This window comes from Misgurnus anguillicaudatus, chromosome 20 (assembly GCF_027580225.2).
Source record: "Misgurnus anguillicaudatus chromosome 20, ASM2758022v2, whole genome shotgun sequence".
NCBI lineage: Eukaryota > Metazoa > Chordata > Actinopteri > Cypriniformes > Cobitidae > Misgurnus > Misgurnus anguillicaudatus.
The window spans coordinates 34,393,705-34,418,172 of NC_073356.2; the positions used below are offsets into that span (position 1 = coordinate 34,393,705).

At 37.8% G+C, this 24,468-nt stretch overlaps 1 long non-coding RNA gene across 1 annotated transcript in view; it reads left to right on the forward strand.

The window, feature by feature from the left end:
* LOC129455209 (uncharacterized) overlaps positions 1 to 19,559 on the forward strand; it is a 67,895-nt gene extending 48,336 nt beyond the window's left edge. The window contains exons 4-5 of the long non-coding RNA XR_012359825.1: positions 14,122 to 14,207; positions 19,442 to 19,559. This is a non-coding gene — a long non-coding RNA (uncharacterized lncRNA). The remainder of the gene's footprint in view (positions 1 to 14,121; positions 14,208 to 19,441) is intronic.
* The last annotated feature ends 4,909 nt before the right edge of the window (positions 19,560 to 24,468 follow it).

Consider the following 24,468-nt stretch of genomic DNA (forward strand, 5'->3'; position numbering starts at 1 on the left):
TCACAATCAGCTTTTTAAAATGCATTATTATCCCAGTGATAGCACATAATACCTTCTTTTTTGACGTGGCTATGCCCTTTTTATGTCCACACAAACAAGGCGAAATTGAATTTGTTCTTTGATTGACGGGTGCATTAGCGACCGTAGGGGGCAGAACTCCGTTACCTGTCAGAAACAGGAAATGGCTTACCAAAGAGAAGTCAATACTCTCAATGCATTATGAAGGAGCATTTCTTTTCTTAATACATCTGCAGGACACCTTTAAATATCAGCATGAAAAATCTCAGGAGGGACTTAAGAATCTCGAAAGTATCTGGGTTCAAATTCCAGTATGATCTATGATTGCCTGTTTGTGCATGTATTATATGCTGTGAAAACCAAAGCTGCCATATACAAACTTGTCACATTGTAGCAATGGCTGTACAGTATATTGTGTTTAAAGGGGAAATACATTTGCTTCAAACCAATATACAGCATGTTTAAAGCACTAGTGCAGTTTTAAAATGGCTCCTATTACATGCCATTTCATGTTTCTTGATATTTCAAAGAGTTTGCTATAGTGCTGGGCGATAATTCGATAACGATAATTTTACCGATATAAACTTTTTCGATAAAACGATAAGGACAGTTCGATAAGTGATCGATAATGTTTACGCACTGTGAGTAATGTTGCGCAAGCACTTCCGGATGCGGCACGCGCTCTTTGTTTACCATAGGGTTTACAATCAGAGTGTCAGTTAGACTTGAATGAGTGGAAGATGAGGAAAGTTATTCATTTATTAGAGAGAGCCCTATGATTTTCGCGATGCAGATAACGCGGACGGAATCACGGAATCCAAATGCGCGGAAACATTTTCGTGTGTGTAATGTTGGACGCGCAAACAGGGTTCGTCAACACAGCAGACACAATAGGTGCAGTATACTGTACTTTCTTTCAGCGTCGGCCTTGCGCGCGGACACATCCGCACAGCTTTAAAAGTATATTTACAGGACATTCACACATTCAGGAAACTGAGGAAAAACAGCAGATCCACCACTGCAGTGAATATATTGTATGCGTATGCGCTCCCACAGCAACGTGACGCTCTTGACATCCATTTATCAGCGTGTATAGCTCGTATATGTATAACACACGCGTGATCACTGAACTAAGTTTTCTTTTTTGTTTAAGTGAACATAAACAGCTGGATGTTACCTCAGTATATTAAAACTTAAAGTAGACTGTCTTGGATCTTAAAGTGACAGTAGCCTGCTGCTTTCTGTGTCAGAAATGTGTTGATTTCATAACAAATATAGGCTATTTACATTTAATACAGATGCCTGAACATTAAAACAAGATTTTCGTATTTGAATTTGTCATGTTCTGAATAAAAAGTAGTTTAAAACCATTATTAACTGTCTGGTTTTTAAAATTTTCATTCAGGAGCAAAAATCTGCCTTTAAATTTGACAGGGATAAAGATTTGTTATTTATCATGATAATTATCGATATCGACTGATATGGAAAACATTTTCTCGATAATTTTTTGGGTCATATCGCCCAGCCCTAGTTTGCTATGCTATATGTATATAATTTTATGATGAGATTAGGAGTATCCAAGTTTGATTTCAGTAATTGATTTCAATCTTTAATGTGATCTTACTCAGTCAATATGAAAGATATCATTTGTATATTATTTTTATAGATTATATTGTAGGGGTGCACCAATAAATGCCGATATACACTAATAATACGTGGCCGATAACTTTTCTGAATCACACAGCCAGTATTATTCACAGCTATTTCATGTACTACGGCTTTTGATCAGTAAGTCCTTATCGATCTGAAATCGCTGTTAGTTTTAGTCGTTTATAACATGCATTTGAAAAAGCAACACTCGTCAAACATAATCATTATACATATTATGTATTATCATGAAAATACCTGAAAAGGTTTGAAAAACAGATGAAGAGTTTCGTTGCAAAATGAGATAAATCCATTTTTTAAAATTTTTGTCAAAACATGTTTATTATTATGTTATCAGGTTATTATTTTGTTTTATGGTGCTACTTAGCTTTATTTTTTAAGTTATGAAGGTTTAAATCAAAACAAATCAACTGCAGTTGCATTGAAATTAATTGGAATGCACAACCAAAAAACGAGATTTCTGAACAATTAAAAAAACTGTGATTATCTCGGTTTGCAACGAAACTCTTCAGATATAAATATATCCTTAAGCCATTTCCTGGAGCTGCGTGTCAGCGTGTGTATGGTTCTTCGTTTGCAGCGCATATTGAGTTTCTGCACGAGAGCGCCCTCTGGCTTTTGGATGTAGTGGCATTTCACCCTAATTCATTGAGAAGCATAGCAAGCATTATCGGCCGATATATCGGTGCACCCCTATTATGTTTTCTAGAATGTTATTATCATTTTTTTATGTGAAAACAGTCAATCACAAAAAATGACTAGCTGGGCTTTTACAGACCGAGTCACATATTTGCATGTCATCAAATTTTTGATTTCTATTTTTTAGAGACCTGAACCAAACACAACCTGTATTTCATGTGTAAAGAGATCAGTCAATGGCTATGTTTAAATGCACAAAATCTGGTCAATCTGAATTAAATTCAATTGCAGGTTACATTAATACAGTTTACATGCACCCTAAACATTGCAATCTGATTAAAGGGGCAATAATTAGGATTTACCCCCATCTAGTGGTGAAATTGTATTTTGCATTCAAACGAACAGTGCTCTTTAGCGCCTCCCCTTTCCAAATGCGTGTTGCAACTACGGTAGCCGTTATGTAATCGCTGATCTCCTTGTCCGTTGCAGCTGGTTCACGTGTTCTGAATGAAAACGCGTTGTGGAAACGCGTTAGTAAGCTAGTGCTTTTTGTCCCTCTCTGCTATCAGTTTATCAATACGGCGGAACAAAATGGATTCCCGTTCAATGTAAGTAAAGAGGAGAAATTCTAAGCTTAGAAAGAAAAGTCAGATCACTGGCAGGGGTCATTTGACACCAACAAGGACATATTTATGAATAAAGACATTGATTTTGATTAATAAAACACTTAAAATCCTACTTACAGTCCCTTTAACATGTTTTTTAAATGTACATTCTATATAATTCGAACCAAATGCCTGTGCAAGTGCAAAGCCAGGGTTGCCAGATTTGCGTTTCAAAATCAGTCCAATGCACATTCAAAACTTGCCCAAAAGCATCACAATGACTATTCACAGCCCAAATACCAATAACTCATCAACTAAATACATCAATCTTTAACCGGCAGAAAAAAATCAACTCGCGGAAAGAGTTTAAACGTTCCCCAATTCTGAACCTAAAAAGCAGAGGACTTTGCAACGCAGCGACACCATCTCTCACCGAGTTCATGCTCTATCTCTGCATAAATGTACAAAAGGTATTTTTGCATCTGATTGAGGAAGTGATATGATTCATGCATTTACATGCATTCTTTTCTCCTGATGATCAGATCACAGATCCGCCAACACAACCCCTTTCAATTCGATCGAAATCTGCGCCTGATGGACCTCAGTCATATTGATTAAGGTGTTTACATGAAGGCTTTTCAATCCGATTGAGCCATCGATACGATTACGGATTATTTGGTTGCATGTAAACGTACTTAGTGTATAGTACAGTAGACAGCATATAGGTACAGAAGTTATATTCAGGTGGTTTTAGAGAGGGTGGAAAGGATCATGGAAAACTCTATTGTAAAAATAGTTTTTAAAGAGCCCCTATGATATTGCTAAAATAACTTAATTTTATGTACAGTATTTGTTGTAAAGTAATGTTTTTTTGTGGTTTATTGTTCAAAAAACACATTATTTTTCACATACCCTACAAAATTGTTGTTCCTCTATGCGAAGCGTTGGCAAGTCCTATGCTTTTTTTAGTTCAAATTTAGGCTACTGTTTAAATTGTTTCCACGAGTTGTTTTTTTCTATTAAAGATGAAAGGATTTTGTTCATTAGTTATTGGCATTTGGGCTGTACATTAAACGCTGACATTTTTTCGGGAATCCCGCGGAATTCCCGTGGGATCGGGAACAAAATCACTATTAATCACGGGATTGGGACGGGACAGGAAAAAATGTCAGCGGGAGTGGACGGGACCGGGATCGTAATAAAACTATGATACCCAACTTTATACACAAATATGCAGTTTCTATAAATAAACTTAGTTAATATATTGTGTGCGTGCGTGCCTGTGTGTGTGTTTGCATGTGTAAGAAAGGTTGCATGAATGTTCACGGATGCGTCTCCCTGGTGCATAAGCGCTCCAACGCAGCCTGAGCGCTTATGAGGAAAGGGAACAGCAGCAAAGAGTATAGCGGCTCTGATCAAACGGAGAGATAAGTGTGTGACAAGAGTTGTGTTGCGAAGAGATTTCCTGCTGTTTGGATAGTTTCTGTGCTTTATTGTGTGCGTCAGTGCCGAATAGTACATTTTTTCTAGTTGTCTTTAAATTAGCAGCAAGATTACCGCGTCTTTTATGTTATATTGTCAGTTATCATTCATAATGTAAATGAAGCTGTTAGATAGCGCAAATCTTCTCATTAATAGTCATGGTACCCAGTTTATATTTGTGTTAGTTTATCTAGTACATATTTATTCAGTATTATTTCCTTATATTGGAGATTGTATAGTTCTAATACTTATACAGTTATTTAACAATTCGAACAAATATAGTTATTTACTGTATGTGTTATCTGATACATGTGCTAGTCACATTTTAGAACATATGACACCGTTTCGCGGTATCTTGTATATTTTTGCATATTTTGAACTTAATTACAGCTGTTAATGCTGGTTATTTAAACAAATGTATATTAATGTTCTTTCATAAGGCTTTTATTCTTGTTTATTATTTGTTGTTGCAGAACCACACAAACACAGATACTTAAGTGCATATTAATGGAAGGTTTTATGCCCATACTGCAACTGTGAATTAAACACCCATAATCCAATTATTCGTCTGGTTATTGTGTTCTGGACTCCAGAATGTGGGTTTATTAAACTATTGTAGACATGGAGTAAACTATGTATTGTTTTTCTTTTATTTGCTGTATTCCATTTTCTGGAGAAAATCTAGAAACCGGCTCAGCAGCTGGTCCAAAACAGGATGGAGAGCAGATTAAATCAAATTCTTTGTATGAACTAAACACTAGTTGAAGAAAAAAATATATGGGAGCGATACAGCAGCGGGAGTCAGTTTAAACAGGAGCGGGATGGGAGTGGGAGTCAATTTACCAGGAGCGGGATGGGATGGGATTATTTTTTAAACTTTGGTCTGGGAGTGGGACGGGACAAGATTTATTTCTATGGGAGTGGGACGGGACAGGAGTGAAAATCCACTCCCGTGTCATCCTCTACTGTACATAGTCATTGGGATGCTTTTGGGATAGTTTTGAATGTCCATTGGGATGGTTTTGATTTGTGAATCTGGCAACCCTGGCTGTGCGCTTCAGTCTGATTAACAAAATTTTGTGCATGTAAAAATTTCAATCTAGTTAAAGCATATGCGGTAAATATGCCATTGACAGTTGATAACTTGTGTCTGTCTCAAGACACTCAGCTGAGACGCAGTTAGACGTTAAAGGTCAGTTATTAATTGCCATGTGCCTTAGGAGAAATCTGCCAAACGAAGATTTCACCTTCGGTGGCAATGCATCCCACTGCCAGGTCGCATCAGCCCGTGTCTGTTAAACCTCTCCAAGAATATCCACATTCCTGCCAGAGTCGATCAGAATGCACACCATTTACACTCATTACTGCCCATAACGCAACACGTCAACAAGCTCAAACAAGCCTGCAATAAATAGATATAGCCCAAGGTTTAGTTGTGTGTGCGCGCGTTATAGACGATGCATCTGTGTAATGGTGTCTCAGGGTCGGGGTGAGTAATAAAACTTCAACACCACACGTGCACATAGACACAGATGCACATGAAAATGCCTTGGGATGTGTGAACGCGTGCGTTTGAACTTTGACCCCTCATTTACGGTGCATATGATGATCACCAACCCAAATGTGGTGAAATTTGCTTTTTATTTCACAACATAATGCCGTGGGCCGTGGCAAGTAAATTACATGTGTTTTCCACAGCTCTACATATATATACATTTAGATATACTCACTCTCATGATATAGTTTAAAGAAGTCAATGTAAGGTCAAGTGTATTTTAATGATCACACATGGTGAATTTACGGCAGAACCTGCATTAGTGGGGTTTGAAATCACATGCACCAGCTATAATCTCTCTTATTATAACCACTTTTGGTCCGTTCCTGAGAGAACATCACCATTAGCTACAACACTGCCTACATTTTAGACCTGCAAACTGAATTTGTTTATCGTTCAGTAAATTATGTTTATGCTATGATCATATGATTTTATGCATCTGTTAATCTTTATTTAGTCTCGGGTGTCACACCCACAGACTATCTGATGCATATTAGCGCATGGTTACTGTTGGTTCGCCAGGGTTATATCGAATCCTTCACCCAACAACTCATTCTTCTTGTGCATTGTGAGATTAGAAATAAAACTGTACTATAGGAATGAGTTTATACCAAGGGCAACCTTCCAATCTCTCTGATGAAGCCAATACGGAAGTGACTTAAACTGCAATTCATCTACTGGCTCCAAAAGGGAGTGCACGATGCTAGTGAAAGTTACTAAGGGGACTATTTTGGGCTCCTGCGTAATATCATTGCGCCCCCTGCAGTCATGTTACTGCAGCAAAGTCCTTGATTATTATGCCAGAATGAGAGTATAGTTCTAGCCATATCGGCTTCGAAAATCGCAACTTTTATTTTCTGTCGGTCTTAGTACACGATGTAACTACAGAAGAGTCAAGTTTTAAATAAGAAAAAATATCCAACTCTTTGGTTATTTTAAAGCGCGATGCTAATGGTCTAATCAGATTTAATGGATTGTGCTAAGCTATGCTAAAAGTGGTAGCGCCAGACCCGTAGATCACCTAAATGGATTCCAAAACCATAAGAATCAAATGTTTAACTCTAGGGGAGCTAGAAAATGAGAACGTTTTCATAAAAAGTGGAGTGTCCGTTTTCACAATGCAAACGTGAGCAGCGCGTATGCGTAGCGTGAGCAAGCGCGTATGCGTAGCGTGAGCAAGCGCGTATGCGTAGCGTGAGCAAGCGCGTATGCGTAGCGTGAGCAAGCGCGTATGCGTAGCGGGAGCAAGCGCGTATGCGTAGCGGGAGCAAGCGCGTATGCGTAGCGGGAGCAAGCGCGTATGCGTAGCGGGAGCAAGCGCGTATGCGTAGCGGGAGCAAGCGCGTATGCGTAGCGGGAGCAAGCGCGTATGCGTAGCGTGAGCAAGCGCGTATGCGTAGCGTGAGCAAGCGCGTATGCGTAGCGTGAGCAAGCGCGTATGCGTAGCGTGAGCAAGCGCGTATGCGTAGCGGGAGCAAGCGCGTATGCGTAGCGGGAGCAAGCGCGTATGCGTAGCGGGAGCAAGCGCGTATGCGTAGCATGAGCAGCACGTGAGGAGAGCGTTTGCTGCGCGTGTCCATTGTGCTTTCACACCGGCTGCGTTTGTTTAATAACAGTATAAAAATCTCAAGTTCACATTACTTTATTTTACATGCATTTATGAGCAAAACCTATTCAAGACGGTTTTTGAAGGTCAGTGTAATTTATATAACTGTGATTTGTTTAACCCACATTGTTTTCGTGCTGTTCTGTTCCGTGTACTGTAATGACAGATATAGACACAATACACAATTATAGACATAAAAAGCCCATGGCACATTATTAAACCCGTTTCTCTGAAGTTTTACGATAAAATTAAAAAATCACTCAGTGATTGACATCATGAAGCAGTCGATCGTGTTTCCCTTCAACAGTTTGAGCATAGATTTATAGATGTATCTATTTCTCTGAAGATTATAGATGAGGACTCATTTAGTGCTGGGCAGACAGTGAATGACAGCGCAGTCTTCTGGTGTTTTTAAATATTTCATTGCTTTCGTTTAAATTGCTCAAAGTCATGACTGTTTGAAACACACTCGGCATCACATTTATGATTTTATGGTAAAATATTTTTTTTCGTCAATCCACGACCATTTAAAGCATAAACAATGCTCTGTCACTTTAATTGAGCGTGAGCAGCGCAGCAAAAATAAGGCAGACGCCGAAACGAGCGCGGCACTGCTGCTTCAGCGACGCTCCTTTCACGCGAGCATGCGCTGCTCATGTGTGCGGGTGTGCATGCTTTAACTTGTTAACATGGGCGACGGAAAAAACATGCGCCGCTTAAGCGCTACACAGAGTTTTTTAGTGATTGTTGTGGGCAAAAATCCTTGATCTTGCGGCACGTTTTTTTTTTTTTTACTTTTGTTATATTTAAGCAATTTTATGTGATGAAATTGCGGGAACTTGCCAAAATTGCGTGAACTTGCAAAAACTGTTTGCAGCTTTTGCAGCTTTTCATTGATGTTCACGTCGCATAATTACGTCACTTCCTAACATTCCCATGACAACAGGGGACATGGATGTGTGAAGTAAATACAACATTTTTAGCGTTCTGCTACGATATATATATATATATATATATATATATATATATATATATATCGCATTTTCGTAGCAAAAAGTCATATATATATCTGGTGGACATACTATACAATGGCAACACTCATGACATGGTTGAAGGCTGTTCCGTACGTTTTTATGACTTTATATATGACTTTTTGCTACGAAAATGCGGGGATTATGAAATCATGCAAGCCCTGCATATTATTTTGCGAGCAGAAATCTGCAATTTATGTGGTGAAAGTGCAGCGTATTTAAAAAATGCGGCCCACGGATAAATATGCGGACTTTGGCTGATTATGAATTGAATCATGTGATCGCATAATCGCGTTTTTCTGGAGTGACTGTTTTACAAACATACCTTACAAAAAACTTTACTGGTGTGCATCTTAAGACTAAACAATGGCACTGATATGTGTTAAGATATGCCGGTGCAAGCTATTTTCTGATAAGACAACTCAGACAAGCATTTTAATCTTGCACTAGACATAAGCCTTGTCCCCCAAGTGAACAAGAGTAACATATTTAAACACGCTATAACCAATAAATAACGTAAATTAGTTGAGTCATGTAGAAGAGACATTTCTTGCTGCATTTCTTTTTTGAATTCTGGTCTGTTGTTTTAATATCATAGATTTTGAAAAATTGGCGGAACAGAAACAGGAACACATTTGAAGTGCTCAGGAAATGATGTTTCTTCTTCCTGCTTTCCACAATATGGACTTTTATTAATGGTTGGAAGCACACCCCAAAAATCTCCGTTCTGCTGTTTCCGACCATGAATAAATCACATGCTGTTGTGTAAAACTTCAAGTGTAAACTCTATTTCCTGAGCCACATTAGAGCCGGTGAACAGGTCTGTACCCAAAAAAGTTGCCTGTCAATTTTAAAGCCATTGTGTCTCGCCCCCCAGCTAAACCAGGAAAACCCTTCAGCTGTTAATTGCAGTAGTCAGCTGTCAGGCATACGATGAAATCACTGACAGATCTCAGATGCTTTGGTTCCGTTCACGCCTTTCCTCATTCACGCTGGGATTATCAGGTTCCTCACCATAAACCCGCTTGAAAGAGAAGTCGAGAAAGCGAGAGACAAAAACAAGGGGGAAGACGAAAGCGAGACAGAACGAGAGCGGGGAGCACATCATATTTCCAACGGGTGCTAAATATGACCACATTAATTATAGATTCATCAGCCTCACACATTTTGCTCCCAGATGTATTTTTAGAGAAGATTGAGAGATGTATTATTTCTTTAAATGAGATGACAGGTGTCAGGGGAATATGGACGTGTTCGTAAAATTGTCGGTCACGCCGTGTCTGATCGCAGGCTGCATTGGACAAGTATCTAATTAAATCAATCTTTTATAATCGCAGGTTTCTTATTTCAGCAGGCATCAGTCATTCCAGATAAAAACGCTGTAAAATACTGGATTACCTGGAGAAAGCATTGAAAAGAAACACTACTGAGAGAGAGGCCCTCCTCTGTGAAGTCCACTTGAAGTAGACCATTCGGGTTAGGGCTTATATTAATGTCTGAGTAGGAAAATTTGGTCTTTATTTGGTAAAATGATGGCTTGAGACTTTGATTAACTTTTTGTGTTCATATTACACGACTTGGACTTGGGCAAAAACGGCTTGGGCTGCGCAAGAGCGGTTTGTTGTTGCGTCGAGCAAAGCGCGAGCGGTCAAAGTTCAAAATAGTTTAACTTTTGTGCTGCGCTCCATGCCGATTATCCGCGCAGCCAATAGAAACGGGGCAACCAAACAAGCGCCAAAATCAAAATGGACGAAAAGCGTATACTGTGTGTTTCGGAATTCCTAGAGCTTTATAATACAAGTTTATGATCCTAAATAGACATCAGAAGGAAAGCCGTGTCATGGAAACGCGTAGCAATTCAAGTTGACATGTCAGGTGTGTTTTAAATCAGGTAGCTTGTTGTAGGTAGGCAGCTTAAAGTTGCGTGAAATGGAGACGGGCAACATCAGTCTCTGTATTGCTCATCCACTATTTAACCCAAACAAAAACACTGTAGTAATTTATTGAAAACCCTGCCTACTTTGGTCTGGCCAGCAGAGCAAAAATCGCTTGGTTGCGCTGAACCCAGCGGCGAGCGCAGCGCACACCGCTTCCTATGTGAAAGCGCATTAGAGCTCCTGATTGGTTAACACGCCGCGAAAATCTGCAAAAGTTCAGATTTTTTCACTTGTTCCACGCCATTCGCGCAGTGCCATTCGCACTTGCCGCAGGATGACTATTCGCGTCTTTGCATTGACTGCATTGAGTGTAAATCAATCGCGCTGGCCGCCTCTTCCGTGTCTGGTGTAAACGCACCATAACAAAGAAAATGAAATATTCAATAAATATTGCTTTAAGTTGTTTATGTCTTTTAAGTTTTTTGAGGAAAACATTCCAGGATTTTTCTCCATATTACCGAGCCCCTAAGGTGACATTGGAGTAAAAAAATCGAAAGTTTAGTTTTGCGTACTCATAGGAAACTTTCGCGTGCACACGTGAAACTATCGCGAAAGTGCGCACTCGATAGTTTCACGTGCGCACGCAAAACTAAACTATTTAATTTTTGCTCCATGTACCCTTAGGGGCTCCATACCATACAAACCTAAACAGTTTACAGTTTCAAAGCAGTTTAAAATTGCAGTTTCAATGCTGCTTCCAAGGCATCTAAATAATCTGAACTGAGGCATAAGAGTCTTATCTAGTGAAACGATTGTCATGTTCGCCAAAAATTTGGTACTTTTAAACTACAATTTCTCGTCTTGCACTCTCCGTATGACGCTCCAGCACGACCTTACTTATTATGTATTCACGTGGAAAGGTTACGAATTACATACCTGTATGTGAAACACACACTTGCTGACCATTTTAAACAATAAACTGACACAAACACATTATCATTTCACATACAACAACGTCTGAACGCTCCTCTTTCTTCACACTTGTAAACACTGGAGTGGTAGTTTTGCATACGTCATGCGTAAACTTTCTACGGGATTATGCAATGCGTAAAGTGATGCTAGCGCATCGCAAGGCTAGTGCAAGATGATAAGTTGTGGCTAACTCTTTCCCCGCCATTGACAAGTTATCTCGTCAATTAACTCCGCCAGTGTTTTTAAAAACGTTGCCAGACAGTTCCAGCATTTTTTATGATTTTCACAAAAGTTTAATGCCTTCCAGAAAATGTTCTTCTTTAAATATGTAAACATACGATATATCAAATGAAAGTACAGACCCTCTGCTTTCAAACAAACAAAAGTTTTATCCTACCTTAATTTGTTCTCTTAATTTCTTCTCTTCTGTTTATTATCACGTCTCAAATATGGGTAGGTTTGTTCAAAAATACCAAATTTTGAGCAAAAAGCTGAGATAATTGCGTTTTTGTGAAGGACTTTTGATATAGATCAGTTTCAGGGTGGTGACCAAAACATACACAGAGTTTGAACTGTTTGCCCTAAGGGGATACTTCCAGAATTTGTAAGTTGGGTAAGAGCGCCATCTGATGGATAATAGCAGAAATACGGATTGCAGGAAAAACTCGTCATTGGCAGGGAAGCGTATTCTCTTAATTGACGATTCAACTTACCAATGGCAGGAAAAGAGTTAAGGGAAAACGCTTTTCTGCCAATGACGAGTTTTTTCTGCAATCCGTATTTTCGCTATTATGCACCAGGCGGCGCTTTTACCCAACTAGGGTAGATAAGAGCCTTTTGCCTTGTTTGTGATTGTTTAGATCCCTTTGAAGGTGCATTTTAAACTGCATTGAAACTGTAAACCGTTGAGGTCCACTAAAGTCCACAATATGGAGAAAAAAAAACTTTAAAAACCACCTTGGATGACATGGGGGTGAGTAAATTATCTGGATTTTTTATGAAGTATTCTTTTAAATATATTTTATCATCATTTATATAGATTTTACAAACTTAAAGCAATATTGTATCGCAAATACAATGGGTCGTTTTAACCCAGTGTTGAGTAAAATATAAACATTTTCTGAGTTAATTTAAGCCCACGGTTAGGTTTTACACAACCATGTGTTAAAATGACCCAGATCTGCTATCGGCATAAACTTTTAAATTAATTAGTCATTCAGTTTGCGGTATGCATATTGCTTTATTCACGTTTGATGTATTGCGGTAATTTCAATATACATTGAAGACCTTGTTGTAGGGTTTGTAGTCTCTGTAAAGTACATACGTTTCGGGTTTAAAGAGCCATCTGGGAAATTACTAATGGATCTCCCTATAATCTTGAAAGCGCAACTCCTCAAGTTCACGTCTGTCGTGTCATTCAAGGAAAATGAGACCACCATTTTCCCGCTTTTTCAGACTCTCCTCTCCTGTTCACATAACTGTTGTCTTACTTAATTCAGAATGACATATCTCATTCCCGTGACCTCAAATGCAATAAGAGGCTCTTCTAACACACTTTCACATAGACTGCTTAAGTAAACAATACACATCTGTTGCACATAATTACCCATTAGGGCTATTACGCCGAACATGGCTAATAACACACAGATTTCATTAGCCGAGAGCTTTTCTGTACGCCCAACTCTGACAGATGCTATCCAGTCATTAGAGATCCTTCAGGAATCAAACTACCTCCCAGAGTCGTTTTCCCAATGCCTGAAGGAAATGAAAACACGTCTCTCTGGTAATTTAGGATTGTGGTTAAAATATGCTGATGGATTTATTTGAAAGCAAAACGTCCTCCGTCGCGCCACTTCACCTTGAGTAGTTTTCTTAGATGCGTAGGGGAGCGGATGAAGTATATTTTGCAGGGTGATCAATATCGTGACAGGGATGACATCCTCTCAAAGGAGAGATACGATAACAACGCTCGTCTCCATCTCGCTCCGTCCAATCCAGTACGATTCCTCGTGCTCTTTGAAGTCCGAGCTCTCAAACTTCCTTATTTAATTCCTCGTCTTCTGTTTCCCCTGAAGTCCGATGCGGGCAGATCATATCCACTGATCGTCCAAGGTGACATTGATTTGATTGGACACTCACGAGCGCTCTCGCTCTTGCAGCAGTTGAGTGCTGTTACCGTGCCCTCGTCCCATAATTTGTTTCTCTTGCCGACAGACACATGCTGATGCATGGAGCGAATGACTGTATCTGACAGATCGACCATGTCGTGAGATAAAGAGATAAGCAGCTCGCAGGGAATCAGTCTTTTCAACCGTAGGTCCGCAGGGTCATTCGTCACAGAGCCAGAAACGAGACTAAGGAAGATCTGGTGACCTCCCAGAGCCTAACATCATATTTCTTACAATGTAAATATGAAACCGATCTCTGATTATGCTTCGGGAAGCATTCAAGTTGTTGTTTTTTTACTCAAGACACGTTGATATTTTGTTTTTTTCCTCTAGCTTCAGAAACAATCATTATATGTCTTCATACTGACTCAGTATATGCGTATTGTATGTTCATATATAACTATATAGGCTATAGTACAGTGAATCTCTATGCTGAATATGTTATCTGCCTAGGAATGTCACAACTGTCAAATTTAGCATTTTCTCTCCCATACCCCCAGGGAAACTGCACCTTGCATGTATACGCTATGGATGCCACGATCCCAGAGCTGTGACTTATCTTCCACCGGGCGAGATTGATACGGAGGTAAATATTTTCATCACTTTTTCTGATACTTTTTCAGATTGATTTTAATGTGACTCAAATACAAAATGTATATTTATGAACCCACTGAAATCCAGATTTGACTTTTTGCGGCTTCTTTTTGTATGCTACTTCTGAAACTTGACATAATGATCAATAAACATGTTTGATATGTAATCATATTTTTCTTTTCTGAGAAAACAAACCACAAATATTGATAACAATTGTATACCCCCTGAGCGAGATGATGTCCTCCAATCATTTTGGCTGTTTCTCAAAATGCGTTCTTCAACGATCTTGCGTCCTTGTGTTCATTAACTGTCAGAGTTCAATTACCATTTTCAAGAACACAAGTACAGAGGACATGCCCGCTGAAATCTGGGAAGGTCAGGTGACCAACAGGAAGATTGCACACATCTCAATTCTCACAAGTGCGTTCTGTGTTCTCGCGACCTTCTGAGTTTGTTCTTCCAAGGTCGCCTGGCAAGACCGGTCTTCATGAGAACGCAAGTCCATTCTTTGCGTTCTTGGAATTGAGAAACAGCCATAGAATGAGTGTCCAAGTGTCCAATCCAGTTATATATATAGAATGAACATTTCAGTAGGGCAGTGGCTCTTGAAGTGACACTTTGAAGTTTTTCAACCTTCATAATATATTTTCAAGACCCTTGTGATGGTACATCCACTTAAAATAGGTTGAATGACATGTCCACCGTAGCCTGACGAGGTCTGTATCGCTTTTACTCGTACTTTTAAACTTCGGGTAGTAACCCGAGCACAAAACAAAAAAACTACAAAAAAAATCTGATTTATGGCATACGTATGGCATAATTCCTGATGTTTTTATCATGGCCGAAGCAGCAACTAAGAAAAAGAAACCCAAGGTTTTGTCGGACGAGACCAGAAAGAGAAAAGGGGAGAGTGACAGAATAAAAAGAAGGACGAGGATCAATTATATTGGGCCAGCGTTCGCTCGCTGGCGTGAACTAAAGAAGGAGAAGGGGTTTCTGACCAATGCTGACTTGGTCGTCATGCTTTTGTACTAGTAAGTAATGTTATAATGCTTGCATATATAAGTCCTGTCTGGCGCCCGAATACTATTTTTAACGTGAATTTTACTGGAGGCTACTTGGAGAGTTTAGAGAGAGACTTATATCACGTGACATTGTGGCGCTGTGGTAGCGTCACGGACCTACGACACGGCGATCCGGGTTTGATTCTCCTTTAGGGCAATATTTTTTTTTAAATAATCTTTAACGAAGCGACCACTGTTACAACTGGCTTGTAAACGTGAGCTACGCGATTTGTTTGGCATTTGATGAAAATAAAACCCATGAAATTATATTATATGACACATGACATGCTGGAAGGCACACTTTGTGATCTAAAGAGTTGTCTTCTTTTCCTTTGCGACAGTGCTGCGGCGCTTGTGGCCTCTAGCGGCGCTAAACGTGAAAAATACATGTCTAGCACCCCCATAGTGGCCAAAAAGTTCCATGGTGTGCCTTTAAAGGATTTCTCCATTTTTATAAAAAATAAATCCCAATAATTTACTCACCTCCATGTCATCCAAGATATTTATGTCTTTTTTTTTGTTTAGTCTAGAAGTAATTATGTTTTTTGAGGAAAACATTCTAGGATTTTTCTCAATTTATGAGACTTTATTGGACCTCAACAGTTTACAGTTTCAATGCGGTTTAAAATTGCAGTTTCAACGCAGCTTTAAAGGGTTCTAAACCAATGTTTCTCAACCCTGGTCCCCAATGACCCCCTCCCAGAAAGTTTCAGGTGTCTCCTTATTTAAAACACCTGAACCAACTCCACTTCCTTCCAGAATGTCTCCCTAACAAGCTAATGAGTTAAATCAGGTGTGTTAATTAAGGGAAACATCTAAAACATTGTGGAAGGGGATCCTCGAGGACCAGGATTGAGAAACACTGCTCTAAACGATCCCAACCAAGGCATAAGGGTCTTATCTAGCAAAACGATTGTCATTTTCCACAAGAAAAATAAAAAATATGCACTTTAAAACACAACTTTTTGTCTTGCAAGCCGTGTGATGCGCCATGAGATGCACACAACCTCATCTATTGTGTAATCACGTCGAAAGGTCACGCATGATGTATGCGAAACTACCGCCTCAGTATTTACAAGTGTGGAGAAAAAAGACCGTTGTATGTGGAACTATACTAATTTAGTTTTTTTTGTTTGTTGTTTTTGGGCCCTATTTTAATGATCTAAGCACACTGTCTAAAACTCACAGTGCACAGTCTAAACAGGCGTGTCCGAATTCGCTTTTGTTAATTAAACGCTAAATTAAAAAATGGTTTGTGCGCCATGCGCACAGTCTAAAAGGGTTGTTCCTATTCTTGTTATAAGCAATGGGTATGTTTTGGGCAATACGTGCAATAAACCAATGAGAGTCTCAGCTCTCATACTCTTTAAACGCTCGCACCATGCAGATTCCTTATTTAGATGACGGAATTTGTAAACAAAAAAAACTAAGCGGAGGAAGAAGACCCCCAATTTAAGATTGATGTTAAAAATTGCGTTGGTACAGTCATCATATACAATAAATCTGTGGGGTAGCATTAAGAAAAAAACTTTTAAAAATAGAATCATTATTTACATTTGTTTAAAGCAAAACCTTTAATTACTTACTAGGATACAGGTGAAGCAGCTCTTTACGCCTTCTAACGTCTCATAATCAGTGCTCGTTTATGTCCAAGAGACTCGATAATAATCTTTTACATTTTAATTCTTTAATTTTTCATATTTAAAAGCGTTTGTGTGCTGCTGCGCATCCATATGTGTGATAAGCAAATACGCATTGTTGTCCCGTTTGTAGGTGCAGATTACTAACGCGCTCATTAAATAACAAAAACAATATTGCGCCATAGACTTTAGACCAGGTTTTAGTTGGTCAATGGCGTAGTCTCTTTTAGTTGCCTCAAAATAGCAACGCGCCAACAATGCGCCTGAAAACACTTGAAACTAGCCAAAGACACTTGCATTGCGCATTGCGCCGCATTGCGCCTGATGTATGATAGGGCAAAATGTGTGAGTTTATTGTTTAAAATGGTCCCCAAATTTGCGTTTCACATGTGTAATGCGTGACTTTCGATGTTAAAAGTGCATCTTTATTTTTCGTGCTTTTATGGTTTTGCTAGATAAGAACCTTATGCCAATCTTAGAATGTTTTCCTTAAAAAACTAATTTTTTTCTCGCCTAAACAAATAAAGACATAAACAACTTGGATGACGTGGGGGTAAGTTATCAGGATTTCATTTTTATGAAAGTGGAACATTCCTTTAAGCTGGGGGCGTCAGTTATGTGCCATTTTATAAATTACATTAATTTAAATTCTGTGCAATTAAACCTCAGAAAAATAATAGCACAAAGAAAAATTTTAACATTTAATACATTTTGTTTAATTCAATGTCTAAGTTTGAGTTTGTTTTATTTCATGAATTTTTATTGGGGGGCTGCAAAGGGATGCAGGGAGGGGGGGGGGGGGTCGCATCTCGAAAACGTTTGAGAACCACTGCAGTAATGTAAAGAAAACTGTGCTCCTCATTTCATAGTATATTTGTGGTAAAACATAGCAAAATCATTTTTCTTTCTGCTTATATTGCTCTGTAATTCATCTGTGCGGAAAGAGGATCTGAAACAAATGCCCCAAACATTGTGTTCACTTATTACTCTCATAAATAAAAAGGAGGTGTGTTTTGGGTGCAGAATGAGAGACATTTGCCGAGAAATACATATTATCCATCTGCGTTACTGCGCAACAGTCAGGAAACACGCAAGCGGGCGGCGCTTGTTTGTGTGTGTATGAAAGGGAGATGTTTTCATTGGCGTCACAAACCGCATTCTGGCGATGAGACAAGCGGCAGTTAATCAAAACAAGCTGTTTTTGGTGTCTTTGTTTGTGCTGACAGTGATGTATAATATTATCTACGCCAGTTGAGCTTCACAAAATTACAGAATCTGTTACTTCAACACTCATTTTAAAACTGTCTAGACAATCATTTAACCACTAGTTGTTTCAAGGCCCTTGCTGTAAGACTGTCAATAGGAGAGTTTTGATGGTATAATGGAGGGTTTCCAATTCATTGGTTCGGTTGCAGGTTCGATTGCATATGTGGGTGGTGTCAGACTCAGATGGCATGCTAATGTTTCACACTGAAGAAGGCATTAGACTGAAACGTTTGTGGTTTGTCATCCTGATGTAAAATGTACAATTGTAAAATCGAATAAATGATTTGAGTGTGAATCATGAGCTCATATATGTGAAAGCCGATAGATGCCATGTCATATAGTTTTGCTTGCTTGTTTTCTCATGATCACTACTGTACTTAACTTTCTCGTGATCTTAAGTTAACAAAAGTTTTTTTCTTGTGATCTCGACATAACAAAAGTGTATTTTGCTAGAATAGAATTCGCTCAAGCTGAAATAGATGTATGTCAGTACTTGACAATTTGGTAGTTGTGAATTTAGGGACCGTCTCTAAAGTTACACATTAATATACATGTATCTACTTTTTACTTATTTAAATGGAATGACAAAAGTCACAAAACCAACTTTATGTGGTTGTCAGCTATAATGCACACTTTTTAGATTTTTTAATATGTATTAAAATAAATAGTTCTGGGCAAAGATTAATTGCGATTAATCGCATACAAAATAAAAGGGATTTTTTTTGCGTAATATATGAGTGGTGTATGTATGTGATTAATTACGATTAATATTTGCCCAGCACTAAAAATAAACTGTTAAATGCTATTGAAGATAGAAACATGTACGTTATAACTTGAGAGAGATGGTCCCTAAATTCACAAGCACCAGCCTTCCTACCTTATTTATTTGTTTAGTCTATCGTGAGCAATAATTAGCTACGTTTGCAAAGACTCGTAAGCATTATGAGTCCATAAAATATTATAAAGAGTAAATTACGCCATGAGATTTAGATTGTTAGGATAACGAAAAAAATCTACTTTTTGTTATCTCGAGATCATGAGAAAATTAAGTTGTGATTACGAGAAAGCAACCACTGTTACAGTATGCTGAGATAACCAGAAAATTAAGTTGTGGTCACAAGAAAAAAAAAATTAAGTTGAGCTCACAATAAAGTCGTGACTATAAGGTAACAAGCTAGCAAAAATAATAATAGGCTATTACATGGCCTCTCTCGGCTTCTGTACATTTATGCTAATGTATTACCCATTTTTCACAGAAAGCTGTCTGAAAATCCAACATGTCTGACTGGCTGCTATACCACGTCTGATAGTTGTGGTTTACTGTACCACCTAGAAAAGGCAGGTTTACAAGGTAAGGTGAGGTCTTGATTCAACAAGCACTTTTAAGGGATGATTAAAATTAAATAAACGACACATTGCTGACCGACAACTAAATCTGACATTAACAGTACACTCTTAGAACGAATGTGTTAAAAACAATTTCTGGGACAACACACTAAATGATTTGTCCCAGAATCCACCCATCTCTGTGCTATTATTAAATAACACATTTTGTTACTTTTAACACAACTTTTGTTATATTTTAACACAAAATCAACACAAAATGACACATAATTTGTTAAAATTACACACAATGTGTTAAAAGCTTAATGTACAGAGATGTGTAAAAAATTAACAAATCCTTTCTTGTGCTACGTTTAGACCAGCCGCGGTAAAGGCTTCAATCGCAAGTGATTTCAATGTTAAAACAATGTAAAGACGCGTTGACGCGCGTCTGGAAGTATCGTGGCGCGAATGAGGCATTTAGTGCGCCGCGGTAGACGCGATTCCGCCTCATTCACGCGTCTAGCTCGCGCGAATGCCGCGGGAAACGTGTAAATTGAAAAATGTGAACTTTGCCGGAAAAACGTGGCGCGTTAACCAATCAGGAGCTTGTTCTAGTAGTGACGTGATTACAGGAAGCAAGCGGAGTCGCAGAAGCCCCTCCCATGACGCGATTTTTTGCGTGAATGTCTTGATGACTAGAATTTGATGTGCGAATGAAGCAAGTAAACTCAGAATGTTCAAGCGGCAAACTAGACACGGTAGACGCGAATTTGATGCCTCAAACGTGGCTGGTGTGAACTCACGGTAAGAGTGTACCAAAACTTTAGTCTTATTATATAAAAAGCATTTTTCGAGGTCATTTTAGCTATATGCGCACAGGTTGGCAATCACCTCATGCGACTCTGTACAGAGCCCAACCCCCAGAAAAGCAGCAGTCTTTATCGATTGGTTCTTTGGCAATGGAAGTCCCGCCTTCCAGTTTAAAGCGGCCATGTTGAGCATTGCATTGTCGCCTACTGTATAGTAGCAATGCAATGACTGGTAGTTGACACGAAGTTGCAAAGTTACTTATAGGTAGTAAAATAAAGTGTTAACAATTGTTTACACTGAAAAAACGAACTTTTTGGTGTAGTAATATTTATTAGATTAACTCTCATAATTTCTACATAATAATATTAACATTTATTGAGAACTAGATTTTCCTAAGTAAAATGATGATAAATACACAATTAATTAATGTAAAAAATGAACTCTGTGGGAATAGTAAGTCTTATTAGATATTTTCTTGTATTATTTAAGTAAAATTTACTTACATTTATTTGCACATGTTGTAAGGAATACCCACAATTCTTTGCGCCTGAAATTTTTTATTTTTTAAGCTTTATCACAGAATAAGAACTGATAAGAACTTTAACTACTTAAATATTTGTTAGCAAAATGTCAAAAAGGTTTAAGCTCTTATATTATTGATGATGTTTTGTTGTAAATAATAATTTTGTGAAGTCACCATTCAGGTGATCAGTGTTTCTTTACATGAACCCTGTTCAGAAGAACATGGTATTGTAATTCTCTCCACAGTGCTGATAATGCATGTCAGAAACACAGTTTGTGTGCGTTTCTGTTCCGAATCAAGTTTATTCAATGACTGACTTGTTGTCAGTCATGAATTTTGCGTTATAATGACATTTATAACACTAAAAATAACTAGGTCCATAGGAATATGTTAAAGAAAATAACAAACAGAAAATACAATTTATTTAATATTATTAGGACATTAATGCTTCAATTTTCTAAAAAACCCCCATAGACTATACCTAAACGATTAAAATAAATCTAACTTCTAAATAAAATAATTAAGTAACATTTAATTAATTATTTAACATATGTTTTATCATGCAATTTTGAGTAAATTTTATTTGATTTTAGTAGGTAAGTTTTACTTATAAAAAAGCAGTAAATTTTACTTAAAAAATGTTCGTGCAAATTGTTACGAGGATTTTTTTAAGTAAATTTTACAAGTTGTTTTTTTCAGTGTAGTCTCCCATAAACATATGTATTCTTCTTCCTTAGAAAAGAAAAATGATTTTAAGAAGTGAGATTTACAGCACAAGTGAGCCATGGTTGGTGTCGGACATTTCAGTGTCTAACATTTAAATTGGAGAAACACAAATAAAGGCGTGATTAGTGTGCATGTGGTAGAAGATCATTACCACAAAGTGTTGGTTTTTAAAATAATAATCGTGTTAACAGTAATGCAGTAAAAGCAGTCTAGTCCAGTTAGTATTTTAATGGGCTTGTATAAACTTGTGATATTATACTTTCAAAACCTTCATTTTTTTGTCCCCCAAAAGATTGTCTATTGATATTACATGCAATAGACTGAAGGAGTCAGAAACATTTTAATCTGGATCACGCCAAGATGCTGGTGACAGAGATGAACTTACTGAACCCAGAGCATTTTTAGATGACACTAAGATCATCCAATTACAGAGTAAAAGTATAGGTCCAATGGGGTAGATAAACAAAACACAGTCACGTTTCAATATATATTCGTAAGGTAGTAACTTTTTGTATTTGAGCTACAACATGAGGACAGAATATTTTCTAATACTTTCTATCAAACAAATGTTCACATTTGAACTGAACCCGGGCCTCCTGCAGGATCTTTATTTTAAATGTGTGTACAATCGTCACCTTTGACACCTTTGACTGCTGACAGCAGCGCTTTGGGTCAGTACTCAGCTTTGTTTTTATGCGAGACCATTACACCAAACAGACATAAGACAAATGCAGAGAGAAACCGGCACAGTTTTAGAAAGATAACAGTTGCATCTCAGTGGGAATCCAGCCAAAGTCCTTGGAAGATAGGAACCTAAAGTAACAATTCTGTAATTGAATCACATTTATTTTGTGCCAAAACTGTGATCAGGCTGCTGTTTATTCATACTGTAAAAGCATATACTGTAGTGACCAGAAGCTTTCAAGCTACAAAATGAGGTAAAAGAAAATTAAATGCAGCATAAATATTTATTTTATGCTTTTATCTCCTCCGATCTTTACCAAAATTGGCTTAGACCAAACCTCACAGACGTTAATAAATGTCACAGGTAAATGTTTGGGCTGTTGTGCTTTTTCAAAATGAACTTGTCTGACATAATTTCCAGTGGTGACAATTTCAATGGTGACAATGGTGGGACATTAAAACGTACATTGGTCAAGAATGTTGTTTTTAAAGTAAATAAATCTTGGTAAATAAATCTAATTAATGTTACCATGTATAACGTTTGATTTTATAAATGTATCAGTAAATGCTGAAATTAAAGGCGGGGTGCATGATTTTTGAAAAACACTTTGCAAAAGGAAGTCGGGCCAAGTACCAAAACCCTTGTAGCTAATCAGCAGTAAGGGGTGTGTTTACTAACCAACATTATTGCCTGGGTTGTGTATGCGTGGTGTGGGTCTATCAAAAGAAAGATTCTTTTGGGGTAGGGGCGTGTTTGTTAAGGTGATTTCAAATGTCATTGGCTTTCAGAGATCATGCACCCTTTCTTTAAAGGGGATGGGTTCAACGGTATTTCATGCATTCTGATTTCCTAACACAGTTTAATCTTAATACTGTTTATTTAATAGTAAATCTCATTCATCCAAGCTCTTAACAGTCTAAAAATAGTAAGGAATGAACAAAATAAATGAAATTATTATTAAGTGAGCCGTTCCTTTATTACGTTGTCATCAGAGAAAGCTGAAAACCATCTCAATTATGTTTTTTTTATGCAGTTCCTACCCAAAGTTGGTTAATTTTCGAAGTGTTTGCCTTATTTTGTGTCCCGGAGGGCCCTATTTTAATGATCTAAAGCGCACAGTCTAAATGGGTGTGTCCGATGACACTTTTGCTAATTTAACGACGGGAAAAATTGTTTGTGCGCCAAGCGCATGGTCGAAAAGGGTTGTTCAAGTTTTCCTAATGAGTAATAGGTGTGTTTTGGGCGTAACGTGCAATAAACCAATGAGAGTCTTATCTCTCATCGCCTTTAAAAGCCAGTTGCGCTGGCGCTATGTCTAATCCCTATTTAGATGACGGACTTTGTAACCTGAAAAACTAAGCGGAGGAAAAAGAACCCCAGTTTAAGAATAATGTTAAAAAAAAATTGTTGTTTTTATTTGTATTAAAATTTAATTTTTTTGGATTAAAGCCTTTAAAATACATTTTCTTTAACTCATAGAAGGAAAAATAGCAGGCTTTTAATTGCTGTAAATGTATTGATATTCGACATAATCAATGTAATCTCATAAAATAATTTGCAAATATGCAAGAAAAGGTTTGTACTCCTAAAAATACAAACAAAAGATTAAGAACTAATTTTTTACACATTGTGTGTCATGCCATTTAAGGCGTTATTTCATGTTAAAATAAATGAAAGGGACAACACAAGTTGTGTTAAAAACAGTGACAGGAGTAACACGTTACAAAGTAATTCTGTTACTGTAATTCCACTACTTTTAGCGGTAATGAACCTGTAACGAAGTATTTTTTTTAAATGAAGTAACGCAGTTACAATTACTGAAATTGAAATGAGTTGGTTACTCACGTTACTCTACTTTGTAATAAATTAACACTTGCAGACAAGACATTTCTGATTTAACATCGCAGGACTGTGGTGAGGCGCTATACTAACACACATTCTGTGTTATTATTCATTGTGCCGCCCACCATGGTCCTGCGACATTAGATCAGAAATGTCTTGTCTGCAAGTGTTCATTTATCATGAAATATAGTGACGCGAGTAACCAACTCATTTAAATTTCACTAATTGTAACTGCGTTACTTGATTTTAAAAAAATACTTCGTTACAGGTTCATTACCGCTAAAAGTAGTGGAATTACAGTAAAGGAGTTACTTTGTAACGCGTTACTCCTGTCACTGTTTTTAACACAACTTGTGTGGTCCCTTTCATTT